This window comes from Cyrtonyx montezumae, unplaced genomic scaffold (genome assembly GCF_038088225.1).
Source record: "Cyrtonyx montezumae isolate F1298 unplaced genomic scaffold, pur_monq_1.0 scaffold_12, whole genome shotgun sequence".
NCBI lineage: Eukaryota > Metazoa > Chordata > Aves > Galliformes > Odontophoridae > Cyrtonyx > Cyrtonyx montezumae.
In genome coordinates this window covers 13,863,028-13,870,932 of record NW_027071848.1, presented here as the reverse complement: position 1 = coordinate 13,870,932, position 7,905 = coordinate 13,863,028, and positions in this window count along the sequence as shown.

The following is a 7,905-nucleotide window of genomic DNA, read 5'->3' as shown; positions in this document are numbered from 1 at the left end:
GCCTGGCTCTGTACTCACTACACTCTGCCTTCAGGGATTTATGGATATTGATGAGATCCTCCTGAGCCTCCCTTTTTCTGGGCTGAGCAGTCCCAGCTCTCAGCCTCACAGGAAAAAAGCTCCAGTCCCTGTATCATCCTGGTGGCCCTTCATTCGACTCTCTCCAGTAATACTGTGAATCTTCCATTTGCATTGTTCCCTCATACAGCTCCCTGACAGAAAGGTTAAAAAAAAAAAAAGTGTCCTTTTTTCTTTTTTTCCTTTAAAAAAATGAAAATATGGAAAAACACAATAGCTGCCACCACTGCTGAGTACAAGTATAATAGTTTTGTTTGTTTTCTTTACAGTAACCCACTATGCTGTATTTTTGTCTGCCTTTTCTGGTGGTGCAAGAGCCTGACATATCTTAAGTTATCAAGAAAATGACCCAGATTAAAAATCCTTAAGAAAGAAAAGAAAGAGAAAAATCACCTGCACTAGTTACCAAGATCCAGTTTGAAGTCTCCATTTTTACTCAGCTTGCTAAAGAAACCCAAGAAAAGCTACTTGCAGTCTGGGCCTTCCAGTTCCATCAGCAAGCTCTCCACGTGGCTGCAGGCCAGAGGATGCCCAACACCCCTGCCACACACCAGGACAGCAGCCAGGCACCTCCTGTCATTGACAGCAGGGCAACACTGTACATCTCTGCCACAAACCAGAGGATGGTTAGTTTAAGATCAATGCTGAAGAGTACACTGTTAAGCTTCTTGATTTTTTTCTTATTACTTATGAATTGAAGCAGAGACATGGGGATACAAATCACTCCAGAGACAAAAAAAATAAAAGCTTCCGGTGATACACGTTGGATTTGATCTCTTCCCACTTCCAGAATGAGTCATGCTGTCTGGGTGTTTTCTGAACATGAAAATCTGAACTGCCTAATTAGCTTTCCTTGTGACAATACTGGGCGGCCAGACAATGCCTACAACTGTACGAAGTGTACGCCGTCACGCTTAGCAAAGTACTTTTATTCAAATTTGTTGTTAGGAGAAAATCCTCTAACAAAATTAACATGGTTAAGTGAAAAAATAAGTAATCTCTTCATTTTAATACAAATTTTTAGAGACTTCACTAGTCAACCAAGCATCTCTTATCTGTGCCATGCTATTATTAAGAGTCTGAAAGGAGTGTCAGAGGAAAACAGTCTTCTCAAACCATTTAGTGACATGGACAGGTTGTGTTCCAGGTCATGCTGTTGGCAGCAGAGCTCCTTAATCTCCACGGCTCCTGGACAGAGTTCAAGGTGTTGGCTGGATTCTGTGTAGCCCTAAATGGCTTCACAGGGCTATGCTTGTTTGAGAGACAATTCCTGTGCCTGTAGCATGCTGCTGCAGTTGTCATTTTGGACTGCAGCCTCCTCCGAGGGATCTGCCAGCAGCAGATTTTCTGCATGACTTTCAACCTTATAATTTATTGGGATAAAAAAAGACAGAAAAGTATGTTAAGGTCCAAATCTTCACCCAGATTTTAAAGTTAAGCAGCAAGAAAGCTAGAGCTGGCAAATACGGTTTGCTGAGACACACTTAGTATATCATTCTTTCTTACTTCTGGAGAAGCTTTTAATAGAACTGACAAGCAGCAACAATAGGCAGACTGTATAGTAAGTAGGTTACTGTAGTTGCAAATCCAAGTTCAAAAATAAATTAAGTGAAAATAGCTACACAGTGACCTATCTGACTACCTGTCACTTGGGTATGGGATTTTCTTGAGGTTTGCTGCATTACTGAAATCAGGAGTGCCCACCACAAAGTTTGTAACTAAGCTACACACACATCTTTGAAGTCCTAGTATTGTACATATTAACAAAACGGTTTGCCTACTTTCATTTAATGATCTAATATATCAAAAAGATACAAACCATCTGATAGCAATTTTTCATAATCTTTGTAGGTCTTCGGAGCCCCAGATTCACTTCATTCTAAGCTCAGAAAGTTGCAACTTTTAAATTAGAAATATATATTGCAGATGAAATTTCCTCTATGTTTAGTACCCGGTTTATAGTTTTATTTTTGAAGTTGGAAAGCAGATAAGATTTTTGTCCTGAGAATGAATACCTGGTACCAATTCCTTCATTAAGGATACTATACTGCAAAACTTTTTGGCCCTGGAAGCTCTCCTTCTGTGAGCTGTAGTTACAGGCTGTTACCCCTTTGGCACATGCCTTTGAACAGAATGTTTCTGTCTTCTTCACACCCTCACACTATGTAGCTGAAGAAAGCAATAAGATCTCCCTCAGCTTTCCCTTACCAAGGCTGGTAACACATTTAGGTGTTCCAGCCTCTCTGCAGGTGAGTACCTCAGCCCTCACCCATCCTGGCAGCTGCTCTCAGTGCTCCCTCCAGTAAGGCCACATTTTCTGCTGTCCTTCAGATACTAGAACTGGACACGCTACTCCAAAGGCAAGCCCTGAAGTGCCCAAGAGGCAAACAAGCACTGCATGATCTGCTGGTCGCACTCTTGCTACTGCAGCACATTTGGCCCTATTACCTCTTTCTGCAACATCATCTTGCATTTACCAGACAACAAAGCTATCCTTTCCTCAAAAGCATTCCACATCAGCATTCCACTAACCTCCACTTGCAATGCCCACTGGAGGCATCTGCTTTCAGCCCCCTGCTACAAACATCTTCTCCCCAGTGCTCCCACAGGCACTCTGATGAGCATCCAAGCTGCAAATTGCTTTCTGTACATACAGAACAGCATAGAGATGATGACATTTGTTCTCACAGTAAAGGGTTTCCTCATCTGAGGTTTCGTACAACAAAAGGTACCTGATTTGTAACAAGCTGCTGTCTGAAACTTAGCAAGGTGCTCACATAGGCAGAGAAGAGCCAAAGTCACTTGTGCGTATCTGTCCCATCTTGATGGAGTTCAAAAAATAATGGACCTTGGTGTTTCATGCAGCTCTATGTGAGCTACACTGCTGGCACCATCTCACAAAAGTTGCCAGTTTTATGGAACAGATCAGATGGAGGATCATCATCAAACACTGAACAAAACCTCACGGGGAAACCACGCATGGAGCTATCAGAGTTAAACTTTAATAAAGTTCAAGCACAATTATTCTGAGTCTTGGAAACACACTGGCTATGTCATTCCACAATGCAACCACATACTAAACTTCTGAGAGGAACTGTGTTTTTTCTCATAACTCATCAGGCAAGGGGACGTTACCAAGTGCTGCTGATATCACAAGGGACAGTCCATTAAGGGAAGAAGGCACAGAGTTCAGAGGAAACAACGTCTGAACTTTGAGTTTTGGTAATGAGGTCAAACTCCACCAGTGGGCACTGCTAAATGCACTCATGAGCCACATGATCTTTCTGCTGGAACAGCTGAAGGCTCTGCCAATGTATGTGTGATATCAGATGTTATTTTCCTCCATGCAAAAGCTACCATAAAAAGCTACTAATGGACAAATGAGCAAGTGTCTGGAGGAAACTGGGACTGAAGCAGAAAACTCTGATTCCCATCCTTCTCCACCAAGCATGGGCTGTAGCTCAGCAACTACTTCAGAAAGCCCAGACCGTAATCCAACAGCGACAGCTCTGAAACAGTTATGAGTCCAAGTCTCAGCTCAGCTGGCAGCCAGCAAGGACAGCAGCAACCACCTTGGAGCAGCTGCTGGAGCCTTGTGAGCCCAGGTGCACTGCCCTGGGCAACTGCAACCTTCCCTGTCCAGGAGAAACCACTTCTAGAGGTGTGTCTGGTGAGATGAACGATATGTATTGGGATTGCTGCTGATGGAGAGATCATCTGAGGCTTTCAAACGAGTTGAATGTTTTAGCTGGGAAGGCCTTGGGGGATGCTGCTACAGTCTGTGATGCTCTCAGAGCCTCCACTTCCACGGAGTGGAGAGCTCCATGAAAGCACTGCCAGCACTTCACAGGGGAAGCACCTCTCATCAAGGATGAGGATTCAAGGCTTTACGCAGGGAAGATGAGGTAACTGGGCTGTTCAAACAACAGCTTTACAGATTAAGCATTTGAGAGAACTATCCAAGTCTGGGCACCAATTATAATGCGACTGGGAAAGTACAGAGACAAGGGGTTGCAGATAAGAGCCACTGACACTAGCACTGAGTTTGCAGAACAAAAGTGAACGAGGACAGTAGTTTCTAATAACAGAACTGGAGCCTGCCCCTCTCCAGCCAGTCTCAGCCCAAATGCCACGTTTCAGTGGCATTTTCAGATAAAAGCTCTAAGTCACAGCAGAACAGGATTCTTCAACTCATCGCAAAATTTCAAAGTTTTATGGCAATTTTCTTCAAGAACTGACTCACTGATTTCTCAACTTAACACGTACTTTTTATAGCTCAGATGGGAGGATGGCTCACACAAATGGTCTTTTAGGAACTGTCATGACAGTTTTTGTCAATTACTGAATTACTCAAGGGTTTCAGACTCTTGCCAGCCTCAGAGACCTCGCTGCCCGCAGCAAGCAGACTGCTTGCCAGGTACTCACAGCAGCAACAGGGGCACGCTTACTGCTCAGCACCTCTGCCTTCACCCACTTCCCCAATCTCGGGCACTACTCTGTAACTTCCAACCTCCTCCTAAGACATTCCTTTCATACCAAAAGAAATTACTGTATTTCTTCCACTGGGAGGATTACTAACGACCTTTACACTCTCCTTCACTCCCAATAACTAAATGTTGTGTTCTGTCTCTTCCTCACTTCTCTCAAAAATACCAAGTTTTATTTAAGCAAAACCTCTCCTGAACATAGCTTTTGTTTTCCCTCTATCCACCCTCAAGAAAACCACATTTTATAAGAATGCATGTTGAACAGTTCATACAATCTTGCAGAAGTTTTTGAGTATTTACCCTAAAAGAACTCAGACCCCAATTTCTGTTTTAGCCCCAAAATACTTTGGGCTCTAACAAATATAGGAAACAGTACTTCCTGAGTCACAACGTATGACCCTCCTACATTTAAAGGATGAGAGACCCTGGGAATGGAGTAGCACTCTGTTCTGCATCTGTGTGCACAGGTACACACAGACAGGCATCTCCCCTTGCAGGGAGGTGGCTGATGTATGTGAAACCCAGAGCTCTATGCTGGTGTCATAAATCAAGAGCAAGCAGCCTTACAAGAGCCAGGCAGAGCACAAGGGGAGCCTGGAAGAACACAGCCAGCAGCTGCAGAGTGGGAGCGGCTTTTCTCCTTCCTCAAGCTTCAGAAAGGTCATCTACACCTTTCCAGATGGGACTACAGCAGTGCAGGGCTGAAAAACCAACTACTCTTCCAGAACACTTGCAGAACACTTGAATTCTGCAGCATTCAAGAGTGAGTGGAGCTGGAGTTTATCAAAATAAGTTTAAGTAATTCCTTAACGAGGGGACACAGCATCCTTGCAGGGTGGGAAAGTGTCAGGTGCCAAGTCCAGTACTTCAGACTAAGCAAAATGCAGTCAGAATTTCTGGTAGCACGAGCTCAGCCTTGTACAAGAAATGAGATATAGCCACAAATAAGCAGTATAGAAACAGGTAAAAAGGGCAATGCCTGGCTCATCTAAGCACAACACCCCAAGGTTAGGAACACCTTCACCAACTTCTGCTCATCAATCAAAACACAACACGGAACATGCTTTTTGACAGAGCCTCAAGCTGCTGCACAGCATTACATGAAGATGCAGAGTTTTACACAGAAAAACACCCATACATACTTCCCCTCTCAAACTCCTACTCCACACAACACATAGAGGAAAAGCAGAGAGAGTGGGGAAAATTTAAAGGAGAAAGGGGGAAAAAGAAAAATTTAAAGGAGAAAGAGGGAAAAGAGAAGCAAAATGTAAGGGAGAAATGCCTCATAACTCTACCAGGAAGGCAATTATGAGCAGATTACAATTGATTTTCTATCTGTGTGCTAACTGGAAATGACCAGGAGGTATGAAAAATGACTCCGCTTCTTGTTGCACCATTCTATTTCTGCTGTTGTCATACACTGCTTTTACCATGCAGTTTAGTAACTGAAACAAGTGACAACTCTGAGCATAAAATCAGGTTGGTTCAATTAATGGGTTACTCACTCCAAACATATGGCAGTGGTGGTACACTCACTGTAAATATTTAGCGTGCTGGAAGACAGGAGGCATTTTAAACATAACTATACAGCACATAATAAGCACTATAATGCGTAACTACACAATAATTCAGTCCAAGGACAGAAACATTTCATTCTTTTCATAGAAACCACTCACTAAGGTCAACATCTGCTTCTTCTGGTACCTCCAGTGTAGTTTCCAGTACCACACAAACAAGAAGTGTAACCACCTCACGGCTAATAAGGCCACTGGCCAGCTGCCATGGCAACAAACACAACGGAAATGAGTGAATGAGGAAATATCTTGAATAACTTTAAGAAAAAAAAAACCCAATCACGAAACCCCCTTTGCACTACTTCCTAGCTGCACGTGGGACACTGCTTCACAGAACAGCAGAAGCAGCAGAATAATATTTACAGAACAGGAAAAAGGTTCAGGTTTACACCATAACCTCACTTGTTTTCCAGACATTGCCTTAATTACTGTAACTCCCCCCTACCCCCACCCCTCCGACTATTGTTCTTTTTCAATTATTTCAGCTTTTAAGAACAAATTAAAGTACAGACTAAGAGGAGATCCAGGGCTGGGAGCCGAGGCTGGAAAAAAACCATCAGATTAGGATCTGTTGTAATTAAAAAAGAAAGCGTAACCAGTGAAAAATCTCCGCAGACTGGAAGCACCGAAGGGTAGATTTTGATTTTTTTCTTTTTTATTATTTTTTCATACTTGTTCAAACCAGAAGTTAGAGATCTGACGCAGAAAATCCCAAACAACACTTTATGATGCTAGTAATGCAAGAAGCTGCCCCATGTGGCACATATCCCTCCTTCTAAGCACAGAACCATTTCTGAGTACAACAAAAAACGACCTGGGTCAAGAGAGTTCCTCATTTCAGTTCAAGGTGACTTTTATTTGTCTCGTTCCAGTTCACTTCAAGAATATTTTCAGCTGCACGTAGGATATGTAAGATGTCAGCGCAGAAAACTTTGTAATGCTTTTGACCTACCTATTTAAAATTGAACAGCAGATGGTTTCATCAACTATTGAACTGAGTCTTCAATCTTTTCAAGTCTCATCCACTGCTAGCCTAGTTTCCTTCCGAGAAATACAGCACTGGAATACCAATAACGTGTTTAAAAGCTGGTACAACCCAGCAAAGCGAGCAGGGAAATCACTCCAGCGGACGGCTGCTCAGCTCAACGTTCAGCCTAAAGTGCACAATCTACACAGATGAGCCAGGTCTGGATAATCCTTCATGCTCCGTCTGGTTGAGTGTACAGGGTTTGTTTTGAAATTGCAAACCTTAAATAAACTCCACTTCTCTTTGCGTTTACATCTTAAGACCGCATTTCTTCAAAGCTTATTGAGTTGGATGATGCCTAAAAATAAGCTTATGTGGATCTCTTTGCCTATTAGGACCTCATAAATACTAACTAAAGGATCAAGAACAGTAATGACGATTGTACGACTACTGAGTGACTGCTACCCTACAGATGTTTGTGAGGTGAGACCACAGCAGCCCCATTGGACAAGGGACATTAAACCAGGGACACAGCAAGGTCTGTGGGGGGTTGGGATATCTGGGATTGGTTCAGTCATCTCCATTAGAAAAAAGTCACAGTTTTGGGTGTCACAACACTAGCTGTTCTGATAAATAAAGGAGAGGAAGAAAAGATACAAAACCATCTACCTTGGGAAGTAATGTAAGCATACAGAAACAGCAGCAAGCTTTGTAGTGAAAGAACAAATTCTCTTTAATGTGACAGCTTGTGAGAACTTCAGTGTGTTCGCTGCATTGCACTTTGCTGGGGTGGAAGCTC